Below are 15,459 nucleotides of genomic sequence, written 5' to 3'. Positions count from 1 at the left end.
GTCAGTAAGAAACACCTGTAAAAAATCTTAATTTCCTGAAGATGTCATTCTCCAGCTGTCCAATACAGATAAGGTATTTCTCAATGTGGATTTTCATCTTATTCCTGAGATGCAGACATACTTTTTCCTGGATGCATAATATATTGCTTAGCAAACTGGGCTTTCTACCAGTAAGTAGATGGAAGCTGCATACAAGTATAGACACCTGCTGAGTCTAAATATGTGTGGATAAAGCCCTGCCTTTATGTGATAAGCTGTGCTAGTCATAGGAATAGTGGCATGGATCAACAGGAATTACAGTTTTTAAAAAGTTTGATCATAGTGTTTTTGAGCATATTTATTTCTTTGATTATGTGTTCTTTAGGCAGACACTAATTTTAAATTTTCTTCATTTTTTATCATTATTTATCTTTTTTATCTAAACACAATCCAGCGAAAGGCAGTAGAAAATGTTCCCAATGCATGCTTGATACCCAAGGATTGCCAGTTTGGAAAAATATTGTACAGTGGCTAGTGCACACAAATCATTGAATGTTGATTGACCAGAGGTTGCATGATAGGAATGAGTAAATTGCATTTTTCAGAATACCTTAGGTTTGGGCTTCATCTCACCCTTCACCTCCCTCCAGTTCTCCTGCAAATCCGACTGAATGTTCCTACTCTTGGGACAGTTCTGCGTTGCCCTCACCTTCCCTGTGGCAGGAAGGGGCAATTCGGTTTCCATAACTGACATACAGGCTCCTTTGTGAGCAGGGCCGGGTCGGGCTCTGCACCCTGCAGGGCTGAGCTGCTCATCCAGAGGAAGCATTTGTGAACCCTGCCAGTCCCAGTAGCCCTGGCTGCTGCTCCTCGGAAAGAAAAGACAGTCAGTATTTAGTCTTGGGTTGGAAAAACAGGCTCTTGCAGAGTATTTCATTGATTGACTGAGCAGTTTCCATCTTGGCTTATGTAATGGTTTTTCTTTTTTTCTTTTTTTAAAATATATTGATTTTTTACAGAGAGGAAGGGGGAGAGAGAGAGAGTTAGAGATGAGAGATGAGAGAGAAACATCCATCAGCTGCCTCCTGCACACCCCCCACTTGGGATGTGCCCACAACCAAGGTACATGCCCTTGAGTGGAATCGAACCTAGGACCTTTAAGTCCAACTCTCTATCCACTGAGCCAAACCGGTTTTGGCATGTAACGGTTTTTCTTAATGTAATGGTTTATCTTAAGGAAAAGGAATAAAAACTGTAGGAACTCACAAAAGTATTTCTGATTAAGTTGTATGTTGTAGAGGAGGATGGAAGAAAGAAGACAGGAAAAGTCGGTCTTGAACAGGTCGTGGTGGGTATGGCTTGAATTTTAACATGTGGAAGAGAAATGTGAGCTTTCAGAGATGAAGAGAGAAGTGGGGTTTGGCTGGTACAACATGCCTGAGGGGAGAAGTAGGAGATGAAATTGGAAAAGCATGTTGGGGCCAGATTGTGAAGGTCTTAAACATAGGATTTTACAAGATTTGCAGCAAGCTGTAGGAACCAGCACCAGGGTATGGCACGGGGAAGTTGTATTACATAATCTGCTTTAGGAGGTCTGGTCCAGAAGAGATGACTCGGATGGTCTGGAGGGAGAATAGTGAAGGCAAGGAGACCAATGAGCAGGCGGCTGTGCGAGGAGCAGATCTGACCCAGCATGGCGGTGTGGGAATAGAGTGCAGGCTTGTGAGGACTTGACAGCTGATGGCTGCAGGGGGAAGAGAAGAAGACAATGACGCCGTTAGCATGATGAGAAATAAAAAAGGACTGGTTTTAGGGGAAAATATATGAGAAGTTTTGAAATAGACATTTATTTTTATACTGCATATCTCCAGCAGCTTGTGAGGGGACATGATGGGCCAGGGCTACAGATTAAGAATGATATGCAGTAAAGGAAATTGTCATAGAAAGAAAAGAGGGAGCACTGCGCATGGAACCTTGGGGAATACATACCCTGGGGTTAGAGGAAGAACAGGAGGGGACGGAAGCCGAGGAACTAGCAGCAAAGTGATGTAAGGAACCCCACAATAGAACCATCTCTGAGAAACCAGGAGTACTAGGATATTTTGGTGCAAGAGACAAAACTCAAAGTGATTTAAGAAAAGAAAAAAAAAAAAGAAATTCATTGTATCCTATATATATATTACTTTTCTATTGTTGCAGAACCAATTACCATAAATTTAGTCACTTAAAACAATATCCATTCTCACAGTTTCTGTGGGTCAGAAGTCTAGCCACAGCTTAGCTGGATTTTCCACTCAGAGTTTCATAACACTGAAATCAGAGTGCTGGCCGGACTGCATTCTCCTCGGGGGCTCATGGTTGTCTTTTGAGCTCACATGTTCACTGGCAGAATTTATTTTCTTGTGATGGTAGGACTGAGGCCCCTGTCCTATTGCTGACTGTGGGCTGTGGGCGAGGCACCACTCCCAGCTCATGCTCTCTCCCCCTCGCCACATTGTGTTGCTCCCTCCTCCCACAGCCCTCTCCTGCTTTGAGTCTGAGTCCTGGAAAAACCTGTCTCCCTGAAGGCTCACCTGATTAGTCACTAAACCCACCGTGGGTAATCTTTCTATTTCAAGGTCGATCGATTTAGGAGCTTAATTTCATCTGCAAAATCCCTTCATAGCAGCAACAACCAGGTTCACGTTTGATTGGATAAGTAGGAGGTGTGTGTGCCCTAGAGGGCAGGGCCGTGTGGGGGCCACTTTGGCATTTGCCAGGGATAAATCTAACTTTTGGCATGGCGGGGTCCCCAGGACCTCACTGTTGTCAGGACCCAGTCCTTCTGTCTTTCAGCTTTGCTCCCTGCTCAGGAGCTTCATTGTCAGGTGGGCCTTCCTCACCAGGGGGTAAGAGCATCTCTCTGTAGAGCATGCTTCCCTGGCCTCGCTGGGACAAGTGCCTGATTTCCTCCAATCAGCCAGTCTGAGGGGCTTTGATTGGCATGGCACTGGTCACCTGCCTATCCCTAAGACAGTCATCACAGCCAGAGGGTAGAAAAGAGCCACTGCATTTAGAAGGCAGGAAGCCATCTGAAACAAAGAGGTTTACTTAAAAAAAACAAGAGAGGTGGAAGTCAAACAAGACGATACCAACATTGAGTTTGTTCTACACATTAACATGTTTGTTGGTGAACAGGAGAGAGGTGACAGCCATCTGGGAATGTATCAGGATGTAGGGAAGGTCTTTCAGGGGTAGCAATGGCTGATACCTTTGTAAGGAGTTGCCAGTAAAAGAAAAAGATGGACGGAGAGACAGGGCTGAATTGACCCTGACAGGACCTGAAGCCAGTAGGAAGAAAACAGACTAAGACTCAAGGCCGAAAGCCACCAAATGTTTTCCCAGATTATAAAGTGTGTGAGCCTTTTTGTTTTTGGCCATCTGTCACCTCTTTGGAATAGACAGATGAGAGTCCTTCCAATGTGGCCCTCCGCAGAGAGTAATTAAATATACTCATCCTTAGCCTCTGTCTGACCACAAAGGCTTGCCCTCGGAGCAGGGGTTCTCATCACCTGGGAACTGGTGAGAAACCCCACACCTACTGGATCAGACATCCTGGGGATGGGACCCAACAGCCTGGTGGAACAAGACCTCCAGGGTTTTCTGATGGCGGTTCAGATTTGAGAAGCTCTTCGTACATCTCCCCTCCACAGACAAGGGTTTCCTTCATCATGGCTTTTGAAAAACTGTGAGGATCAAAGATATAGATTCCTAGTGACCTGGGGTGCGGTGTGGGTTGTAAATCTTGAAAGGAGATGGCAACTGTTCAAAAGCAACCCGCAACTAAAAATATCGATACAATGGGCCGAAAGAACAGAGGAGCGAGAGCTGAGTTATAACTTAATTGTTCTCCTGTGTATGGAGGGCTTTCATTTGGACGGTAGGCATCGAAGGAGCTCCAGGTCCCTGGAGGACAGAGGAAACCGAGAAGTGCTTAAATTATAGCTAGAGAGCAGTGGTTCCTTTGGAGCATGGCTTAAGCCGTGGAACAGGTTTTTGGAAATGGATCATTTAATTTAAATTCAGGCTCTTCTCATAGACACGCTGAGGAGGCTGCAAAAGAAGGGCATGGCAAGGTTTCTTTCACCAACGAGCTTAAAAGCTTTTCAAGCCTTCAAGCCTTAAATAAATCCAGTGGAACATAAACAGACAGTATGACTGAACTCGGGATTGAAAAGGACTCGGGTTAAAATGTGTGATGGAGACTGTAAGTGCTGTGGGCAGTCAGGGGAAGGAGAAATTGGCACCCTGTCATTTTCTCCTCTGGACGGGAAGAAGCTGTCAGCCAGGCAGGCTTTCCCAGGGCTGGTGGGGGGGCTGCTGGACACCTCAGGTTCAGGAAGTTCATTTCCTTGCCCTCCCTTGTCTTCCCAAGTTTTCTAGTTTGTCAAAGCTACTGAGTCAAAAGCGAGGGTTTGTATTTCAAGACCAAACATGGAGTGTTTTATTATTTTTGGTTTTATGAGAAACTTGTGGGAGAAATTACATTTTATCCTGGGTGTCTTAAATGGAAAGAGATGCAGGTAAAAGTTCGGCTTATTCATTTCAAATAGATTTTCAAACTGACTCCATTCATGGGGAGAGCATGAATAAGCCTGCCTGAGGAAGCCTTTGTTTCGTAGGATGAGGAAAGCAAATAGCTGATTTTCCTTAGTGGAAGAATTAAATTGTACCAGATCTGGAACATAGGGAACAATTTTATTTCTTTGCAAAGAATTACTCACGTGGGTAAGCAAACAGGTAACCAAGCCGAAAACCAAGACAGATGGTTTCTAAGACACTCTTTTTAAAAAATGAATTTTGATTTTTAATTACAGTTGACACATTGTATTAGGTAGGTGGATATAAATGTCATTTAAGGGCATGAGAGAAATTTTTTTTAAAAATTGTTAATCTAGAGGAAGCCAGCAAATTTGAAACCTAATGCAAAGTACTAAGAAGATATTTTTTCAGACATTTACATGTGATGTGATCTGTTTTTAGCTCTTTTTGGAGAGGGTTTTCTTAACTCCAGCTGCGGCATGCAGGTGTTAGCAGAGAGCTTCTTTTCCTTGTGATGATGGGGTGGGTGAGATGCATTAGGAGACCAGAGTGGACCTCTGCTGTCACATCAGATTTAATACCTGCACTTATGGGGTTCCTCTCCAGGAAACCACTAAGTGTGCACTGCTCTGATGGGCCTGGCAGTCAGAAAGAAGAATCAGCTTAAAAAAAAATTTGAAATATATTTGACATGTAACATGATGTTAGTTTCAGGTATACAACAATGATTCCATATGTCTATATATTGCAAAGCAGTCACCACAAGCTGCTAATAATATAAAGTCTATTGTTCAGTTCTTGATTTAAATCAAGGAGACCCAGTAGAAATGGCCAGAAACACACACACACAAGAGAATGTAGAACTCAGTTGTTCATCTCTGGATGGCATCCCCTAAGGACAGGCTGTTTCCTCTCCCTGGAAACCCCATGCCTGGCCAACTTCCCCTCATCTTTCACGTCTCTGATTAAATGTTACTTTAGTGAGAAAAGCCTTCTGAGCCTCTCCTTCCAAATGGGGTACCTACCTCGTTATGAATGCAAATGACCGTGCTTATTTTTTGTTCGCAATATCTGTTCTGTGTTCACATCTTATACATAAACTACAGAGAGTGTGCTAGGATTCTTTCATGCCGGCCCTGTGAGGCAAGGAGCTCCTTGATGGCATGGTTCTTGTCTGATCTGCTCACCATGGGAAATGTAGAACCTGGTGGGTATGCTAAGCACCAAGTAAAAATTTGACATGAATGAGTTAATTAATAGGCAAGCACTTTGTGAGCTGTGTTCACCATGAAAGCATGGTTAATTATATCGGCAGCAGACACTTCCTTTCTCTCTTCTGTCCTAATTCCTTTCTCTCCAATTTTTAGTTCTTTATTTTGAGGTAGAATTTGTCAGTGTTTTACCAATTCCACATCTAAGATTTGACATCACTCATTGTTGTCTTTTTTTTTTTTTTTTTTTTTTTGAGATAGGGACCACTTTTTTTTCTCTCAAAAATATTACACCCACCATGCTAATGCTGCAGCTGCCGCCTTTCCTCAGCCTGTGCTCATGACTTCGGAAGGCCTTGGTGGGTGATTTATTTGGGAAGCAAACAAGATCCCAGCACAGCACTTAGAATCAGTTTCCTGTCGTCCCCAACACCACTCCCGTGTGTTCCTTTACCTCAAGTGTGTTCCTCAAGGATTCCCGAGTCAAAATAACTTGATCATATTGGCCCAGGAAAGGCTGTTTCTGGCTCTGTCTTCAAGAAGGGAGAAATTTAAAAAATCCAGGTGTGGAAAATATTAAAGCTCAAAATATGAATAGGTCTTTTCTTTAAAAGCAACAAGCACAAAAGACCCAGTCCTTCCCCCGCAGGTCCTCTGTGCACCACAACTGTGTCTAAGTGTTATCCTCGGTGGGCGGAAATGGCAGACGGCCAAGTGGAAAATTTCACAGCCCCGCAAACCTCCAGCGCACTAACCGCTGCAAACCAGCCACCCACCCAAGGGAGTCCTGTGGCTGGACCAGGTCACGATGCGCCTGCACATGCCTCTCACCACCTCCCTTCCACTCCCCCTTCCTCTTCCCTTCCTGCCCCAGGCCCTCAGTTTCTTTCTCCCTGAGATCCCAGACCTCTGCTTCCCTCTGCCCCTCCCTGGAAGGAGGAATCAGCCTGGTGGCCCTTGCTGAGGTTTGGAAGTTTGAGGGCCCCAGGGATTGTCAGTTGTTGGTGGCTGGCCAAGGCTGGCTTTTATATCCTGGCTCAGAGCTCTGTAACAGGCTTATGACCACTGACAAAGCTTTGTGTTTACATAGTGCCTTTCTTCTCAGGAACTGTGTGTGCTTTGCAAGAGTGATCTTATTGATCTTCCCAACCACCCAGTGAGGTATGAAAATGGCAAGAGGTCCCAGCTCCCTCCTTTCTGTAGAGAGTAAAACCAAGGGTTTATTTTGAGGCTGTGTTGCAAGTTTGCATCTCAGCTGGCATTGCCTCTGAAGTCTCCCAGAGCTGGCTTCCACTTCATGGGGGGCGGGGAGGAGCAGGGCGAAAGGTTGGCTGTGGCCTGCTGCTGTGTCTCCTGGGGCGAGAGCAGAACTATTGAGTTTCTTTTTCACAAAAAGGTAGCGGAGAATGGTCTTTGGCGAATGATCAATGAGTCTAATTGATTGCGAACTTCATTTGTTGAGATGAAGAATGACTTGATGGTGCATTGACCTTTCCTTTCTCTTCTGTTCTATTCCCATGCTAGGTTTTCCTCACGTCTCTGTGAAAGGGGGAAGAACACGCCTGAGCCCAGGAGCGCTCCAGCTTCTCGTGGGACGTCTCCATGGTGAAGGAAGGCTGGGGCTGCCGGTGAACCGCGCACAGTGAATGTTGTAAGTTAACAGGAGCAGCTTCTGCAGTGGCTTGCCTTGCAAGGAGTCGTGAATCATTGGATGTGGCTGGGTCAGGCTGATGAAGGGGTGTTCATGGTAGTGCGAGGTGATCATCCAGTTATTTATTTGTTGTTGTTGTTTAAGGAAGAGGTTCTGTTTTCATTTGCTACAAACTTGCCTTTCTCTCAGCTTCTATGGAGCACTTCTCACTTTCTCCTTCTGGAAGAAAGAGTGAGATGCGGTGATTCTTTCATGGTAGGAATGCCCTTGCTCCAGGTACACAGTTCAGTGGTGTCAAGTTTAAACAGCCTCGCAGTTCTTTTAGGTTGATGGGTAGGGTTCACATTCTCTGGGCTAAGAATTAGCCACAGGGATTGCCACCAGCAGTGATTTTTATTGGTGTGAAGTGTTTGGAATGAATGTTTTTTGGTGTTTTCAAAAATCTGAGGTATGCAAGTATAGTCAGTTGTTTTAGGTGCTTCTCTTACTGAAATTGTCTGGTTGGCTGGTTTTTATGGGGCTGCTGGGCTGGGACTTTGAGATTAGTCAGATAGATCCTGCAGGTCAGCTGCTCAAGTCACCTTCCGTGAGGCATTGGGGGACCAAGTAATTGAAGAGACAGTACCCGGTGGCTTCAGAGGGCTCACCCGCCAAGATACTTAGGGGTTGGGGCAGCTCTGCTTTCTGGAGATTTTACCTCAGTGACAGACAGTGTCTCCAAAAGAAGTTAAGAAGAGGTTTATTTGTTTTTTTTAAATATATATTTTGATAGATTTCAGAGAGGAAAGGAGAGGGAGAGATAGAAACATCAAAGATGAGAATCATTTATCAGCTGCCTCATGACACCCCACACTGGAGATTGAGCCCACAACCTGGGCAAGTGCCCTGACCAGGAATCTAACCGCGACCTTCTGGTTCATAGGTCAGTGCTCAAGCACTGAGTCGTGCCAGCTGGGCAGTTTAGAAGAGTTTTGACCAGGAAAGGATATGGCAACAGGAAGCCCAGGATGTCCTAGGTCAGTGGTTGGCAAACGCATTAGTCAACAGAGCAGCAAACTGCAGCTTGCAAGCCACAGTTTGCCAACCACTGGCTTAGGAACATACCACCTTTAAAATTTAGAAAGTGAGAAGCCAGCTTTGACCAAGGTCTTATATAAATGTCTAAAATATATACACACTTAATACAATATATATTTATTGTATGTATACGCACAATATACACTATATATTTGTATATGCATTATGTATACATAAATACATATACTTGTTTTTATGTGTGTACACAACATATGTGTAAATGGGTATATACATACATAAATAACTTTATGTAGTTAAGTTTTCAGCTTAATAACAAAGTTTACTAACTTTTCCAGGTGCCTATTATCTATGTGTTGTTGTTTTTTTTCCAGTTTCATAAAATCTTTTGAAAAACAAGGTTTAGTAATGTGAGGGCATATATCAAGGAGAAAAAGCTTTAATGTTGAAAAGAAAAATTTCCACTGAATTTTTTTATTTCATGTTTTTCTAAATATTTTATTAAAGTATGCATATTTATCCATATAAATGGCTTAAATAGTGTATTAAAGTAAGTTTATTACATTGGAAATCTCTCAGTGCATCATAGTGAACAGGCTAAGAATTATGTTGGTGTTTTAATGTATTTCCATTTTGTATGTATGAGCACCTTGGTTCTAGGAGAAAGTACACAACTTCTGGAATCGATTGATCTGAATTCTGTTCCCCATCTTATTGTCAAGGTCAGCTAAGTTCACAGCCTGGGGCAAGTCACTGACCCTATGGAGTGGTATTTTGTGAGTTTGTAACTTGCTCCAGGCTACTGCTTATGGACCAGGTGGCATCTTGGTTGCTGACCCCGTAAGGGGCAGAGCATTGTAAGAGGCACTTTAATACTTAATCCAAAGTATCTCTTATTGTGAAAGTGTCCTTTACTATTATGGACTCATTTGGTGTCTTGTGAGATCTGGGAGCTGCAATATTAGTGTGTTTTACTGGAAATTGTTTTCTCAATCAGGTAGCTATTAGAATGTACTTCAGGAAATGGTTTTAAAGCATTTTCATCCTAGGAAACAAGTGTCTTCTAAAAAAGTGGTTTAGGTTTCCGATTACCTTGTAATGAGTACTGCAGTTATTATAATCAATCTAACTTTTTTTTTTTTTGTACTCTTGTGGGTTTTTGTTTAAACCATTGCTTTGAACTGCTCATGTGATACCATGTCAGACCTCAAATAGTAAGTGAGGTTCTGAACGTAAACTTTCAGGTAGTCAATGATTTGACACAATTTTAATGCACTGCTGTTCTTAAAATGTTGAGCACAGCTTTATGGTGAAGGAAAATAATTGCTATTTCTGTCTTCACTGTAATACCCTTTCCAATAGGCCCTCCCCAGGTCCACCAGGCAGTTCAAAGGTGTTCACTAGACTGCTTTCTAAGAATATTGTGGTAGTCAATTACATTTAGGAACCACACCCGTTGGTCTGAGCCACTTTTGAAATTAACTTTTTAATTTCAAACATTTACTTAGTTTGTAAACAAGGAGGTGGTGATAGATATTTCTTTCCTGAGCATCCCTCCTTCCTTAAATAGGACTTCTCAAGTTACCTTTTCAAAGTAACCCGCCCTCACCTGTATAAAATAGCATCCACCCCATCTCTATCATCTAGCCTATCTTGCTTTTTAAACACCTTACATATTATATATTTACTAGAGGCTCGGGGCATGAAATTTGTACATGGGTAGGGTCCCTAGGCCTGGCCAGTGATCAGGGCTGGTCTTTGGGGTGACTGGCGAGGAGATTGGCTCACCAGCCCATCCTGCCACTGCCACTGGTCACCTCCCTCTGCAAGGTGATCAGCAGGGCAATTGGGGACACTCCCCCCTTCCCCCCCACTGGCATCCACCTGCAGGCTGGGGGCAGCTCCTGTGTTTAGCATCTGCCCCCTGGTGGTCAGTGTGCATCAGAGTGACTGGTGGTTCTATTGGTCATTCAGCCATTCAGTCAATTTGCATATTAGGCTTTTATTTATAGGATTTTTAATTGTCCATTTCCATAACTGGACTAATTTCCATGAAAGCAAAAATCATTATTTTATTATTATTATTAATTTTTTGGTAATTCTAGTCCTAGAGGTTGCATGGTCCACAGTGGACACTCAGTTGATACCTGAGTGACTGTCCAAGGATAGAGTAAATATGAGCCCAGGCTTAAACAAAATTAAGATGAGTATTGGGTAGTGGGGTGAGACTAGGCTATTTTCTAAAATCCTTAGAAGTAGATGGTAAATGTCTATGATGTATTTAACTAAATGTGTGAAAGGAAACCACATGCTTTAAAAAAAAGGGGGGGGCTTTATATAACTATCAATAGAGTTTGGGGATTTTCTGATATTTTTTTTAAAAAATTCTGCACTGTGTGTATTTCCTCTGCTCTTTCATGTGAGTGTTTTGCTTTATTGCTCATTTGTGAGCAGCCTGCTCTAGTGTTCTATGGAAGGTGGTGGTTTGCCTCTTATAATCACATCGTTTTATGACCCTTCCCAAAGTGGGAACCAGGCTTGAAGAGCCCAGTCTGCTGGAAACTCACTGCTTACTGGATAGCATCATTTTCACGCTGTGTACTTTGGGGCGACACATAACTGGAAATGAAGAACGGTATGCCCACACAAATTAAGGTCGTCTCACCTCTGTGTGGTGTGCAAGGGGAGGTCACAGAGGTTAAGAAGGCATCATTCTGTGTGCCTTTTGCATGTCACAGTAGTAGGAATGCCCTCAGTTCTCCCTGAGATCCCAGACCTCTTGAATTTGGTGTGTTTATCGACCCCCTTTTCAGAGTAACTGCTCTGAGCGCAGGAGTTACACATTCCTAGGAAGAAATGGAAAGACTAAAATAAACACCTGTGTGCCTATTTGCACAGTATTATGCTGTCTTCAGAAGTTTTGAAAAATGGAAGCTGATTTCTAGTCTCCAGAGTAAGGGAATTACATGATCCCTTCTAATCAGAGTGATTGGGGAATTTCCCTGTCTGTTGATTTGTACCTTGTAGATTTGCCAGCTTTGATGCCAGATCCTCTGGCACTATCATAAAAAAAAATTTGAGGGAGAGACAATTTGGGAGAGAAGGGGAGATTTTACTGTTTGATAAATAAAGAAAAAAATGAATGGTGTCCTTCTCTTTCAGCCCTTGCTCATATGGGCTTGCAGATTGGCCTGTGTATTGTTGCATCTCTGACTGAGCACATCCCACACAAGGTTTTGTGTAGCTTCAAGTCCTCTAGGGTTTTCTGTTTCACCCATTTCTGTTTTTCAACCTCCTTCCAATTGCTTCTTTTTTATTTTATTTTTATTTTTATTGATTTTTTACAGAGAGGAAAGGAGAGAGAGAGAGAGCTAGAAATGTCAATGAGAGAGAAACATCCACCAGCTGCCTCTTGCACACCCCCTACCGGGGATGTGCCAGCAACCAATGTACATGCCCTTGACCGGAAATGAACCTGGGACCCCTCAGTCCGCAAGCCGACGCTCTACCACTGAGCCAAACCGGTTTCGGCCCAATTGCTTCTTATTGATAGCCTTGCTCATCCTTGGCCATTGCCCCTTTGGTAGGGCCTTTGCACGTGCTGCTAATTCTGAGAGTTGATGTCAGAGCGACTTCTGAGTCGGCCTGCAACATGTAGCACATCCCAGGCACACCCTTTCCCCTCAGTGCCATCATCTCTAACCTCTCAGCCCTCCTCTCAGCATCTCGAAAAGGAGAAGGGGAACACACACACAGGACCAGCAGTCAGGAAATAGTATTCATGTATTTTCTACAATATTCATGTTTTGGGTGGTAAAGAGGAGGCAGGAAGAAAGCATCAACAGCCTGGTCATACCGTTTTCTATCTGAACAGTGCTCAGGTGAACAGGTTTTGTGTTCTGCTTAACTTTGCAGTTCACCAAAAAAAATTATCAAAAGGCTGTCTGTGTCAGGTTGGCTAACGTCTGATAGGCATCCAGTGATGAGTCATCTGCATGTACCATCCACTGAGACCCTAACAGACCACCCAGGGAGGCCACGTGTCAGGGGCTCCAGCAGGACGATGGGTACGGTCCCACAGGGTTGGGTTTTCAGGGAAGGCTGCAAGGATTGCTGAGCAGCCCAGGCCTTAAAGCAGAGGTAGAATTTCAACCCGATATGTGTGTGCTTTGAGGCAGCAGAGGGAGAGGAGACGAAACTATTATAGTCTTCTGTTTAACTGCTTCTGCAACTGAGAAGAGAGCTCAGAGTCAGAAACTTCTTTTCGTCAGAAATGACCACAGAGATTGGGAATTTGTAGCTCCTGGAACCACTCTCATTTATGGATCCTTTATATATTTATCTTCAAAAGCTGAAGCAAGAACTTTGGCCACTTAAGAAATGATGCCTCTCCACCCTAATAAGTATAGTGTTTTCAACTTGAACTATGGACAGAAACCACACCTAAAACTAAAACTGTGTTTCTCAAGTGGTATATTTCTGAAGTGCTCGCTGTTCCAGAGCCAGTGCGTGTAAGAAGGGAGGTCAAGGATGACTGGATGGTGGTCCTGCCTCTGAACGAAGGGATTAGGCCTCAAATCCTTCCAGAGAGAGAGAGAAAGTTCCCACACCTTCACACTTCAGAGGCTGGTCGGCTCCATCACCTTTGTTAAAAGGTTACTGCTGTATGTCATTTTTTGCAAAGTATGTCATACCATAGGATTTGACTTACTTTCATTATTCTTTAAAAGATTGTTTTCTCTCTCTCTTGCTTTCTTACAGAATAGTGAGGCACAAATAGGAACTGAATAACATTGTTTTGTCATAAAGCCAAAATAAAATCTGTTGATTCTTACCTGCAAATAAATTGTTCATTGGTACTAATGTAAAAAGACAAATAGAAAATTTGCAGGCCAGAAGGGAGTGGCAAGAAATATTCAAAGCGATGAATAGCAAGGACATACAACCAAGATTACCTAGCAGAGCTATCATTTAGCTTGAGGGTTAGATCAGTGTTTTTCAACCTTTTTTGGGCAAAGGCACACTTGTTTCATGAAAAAAATCACGAGGCACACCACCATTAGAAAATGTTAAAAAATTTAACTCTGTGCCTATATTGACTATATATAAAGTAATTCTCTTGAATAGGAATCAAATAAACACAAAGAAAGTATTTTATAATTACTTTATTATGAAATATTAAGTAAACAAAATAGTGAAAAATTATAAAATTCTTGTCTTGTCTGCACCTACGGCACACCAGGAACAGCGGTTGAAAAACGCTGGGTTAGATAAAGAGCTTCACAGATAAGAAAAAGCTGAAGGAGCTCATCACCAGCAAACCAGTATTACATGAAATGTTGAAGGGTATTCTTTAAAATGAGAGAGAAGAAGAAAAATAAGGGGAAAAAAGATTTTTTTAAAAATCTAGAATAACAAAAGTGTAATATGCTAATTCGACCAGGTGACCTTCCCAACTAAGCCGGGGCTGCAAGGGAAGCCTGGGTACTGGGTGCCAGAGGGAAGCAGGTGCCGGCAGTCAGGTGAAGGAAAGCCTACTCTTGCATGAATTTTGTGCATTGGGCCTTTAGTATGAACAATAAAATGGCAATAAATATATACCTATCAACAGTTGAATCTAAAAATCAAAATAAATGATTAAGAATCAAATGAACAAAATAAACTCGTGATTAAAACAGAATCAGAAGCATGGAACAGACTGATGAATCTCAGAGGGAAGGGTATGTCGTTGGGAAGAAATTAACCAGAGACCTTACCTATGGACAAGGCCAGTATGGGCGTGAAGGCCTGGGGTGGGGTGGGAGCCAGGTGGAGGAGGACAGTGCGGGGAGAGGGATATATCTGTAATACTCTCAACAATAAAGATTTAAAATATTTATTAAAAGACAAATAGGTCATTTTATTTTTTTTAGTTTTATAAAATAATCAGAAAATCATTTAGCCACTTCTCCAAAATATATTTATATTAAATTTTAAATGGTAGCTACATAATAAATCATGCTAGGTGGAATCTTAAATTGAAAGAATCGGTGCATCTTGTATTTGTCCTGAGGGTTATGTTAACCTTTCGCAGACACCTGAATAAGTTTGTTACATGATTTAGAAAAAGTAATTTTCAACAAGCATACCAGTAAAGTGCTTTTTAGGACAGATAGTAAAATTAGGTGTTTGTAACCAATGTTGAAAGAAGTTAGTTTTTCAGTCATGTTTTTCTATTTCTGCTTTTGTTCTAAAACAATATCCCTCAGTAGAATACCCCCAGATGGAAATACTAATGGGATACTAATGGCAATCTCCTTTAGAATCTTTTATTTCCACAGCTCTGGCAAGTTCTTGTCATCACACTCCTTGGACTCTTATCCTCTTCTTCCACCTGTAAATCCCACTTCCTTCCCCAAGCTTGATCACACAACGTCTGTGACACCTCCCTAACAGCTTCCAGTAGCTGGCACTGGGGTAGGACCTGCCCACTGTGCCGGCAGAATTCACTGGTTAGGACTCCTGCACGGTGCGGGGCCGGCTTATGTCTCTCATCCTCCTGGACATTGCAATATTGTGCTTTGCACTTCTAGAAATGAAAACGCCCTTGCTCAAATCATTGTCTAAAGTTTCCATTAGGTTACTCTTTATTTCTTATTTTCTTCTCATACCTTTGTAGCTTTCGTAGAATTGAAAAACTGTAATTTCTCCAGGGCTAAGATCCAAGGCTTCTAGGAGTTGCTACCCCGTCATAAGCATTGTAAAACTCACCCTGCAGAACCAAGAGAACTGGGCAGGGGTCATTCCCTTTCTCTGCCATGGCAAGCCCTGGTTTCTGAGGCTCCTTTGCCTTTTATTCTTTGTTCTCCCAGAAAAAGACCATGTTGATGAGATTAGGGTGATGTTTGTTCAGAAAGGGGAGAGCCATTGCCTGTACAAGCAGATTTCCCTCCTTCCCTTTAGCAGCCTCAATTGCTTTACCTGTTTCTGGTTCTCCTGCTTCTGCCATGAACAGCCTCCCTC

At 42.8% G+C, this 15,459-nt stretch overlaps 1 protein-coding gene across 10 annotated transcripts in view; it reads left to right on the top strand.

Annotated features, from left to right (window-relative positions):
- ATXN1 (ataxin 1) overlaps positions 1-15,459 on the top strand; it is a 419,543-nt gene that overhangs the window by 259,204 nt on the left and 144,880 nt on the right. For 9 of the 10 annotated variants that reach the window (XM_036448062.2, XM_036448065.2, XM_036448059.2 and 6 more), the window contains one exon: positions 7,296-7,422. The gene's annotated coding sequence lies outside the window, so the exon portion shown is untranslated. Of the gene's footprint in view, positions 1-6,910; positions 6,933-7,295; positions 7,423-15,459 lie in introns of those variants that run through there. The other variant, XM_036448058.2, reaches the window with a different exon arrangement.

This window comes from Pipistrellus kuhlii, unplaced genomic scaffold, assembly GCF_014108245.1.
Source record: "Pipistrellus kuhlii isolate mPipKuh1 unplaced genomic scaffold, mPipKuh1.p scaffold_m20_p_2, whole genome shotgun sequence".
Lineage (NCBI taxonomy): Eukaryota > Metazoa > Chordata > Mammalia > Chiroptera > Vespertilionidae > Pipistrellus > Pipistrellus kuhlii.
Note: the sequence above shows the minus strand (reverse complement) of the source record. Positions and strands in the feature narration are given on the sequence as shown.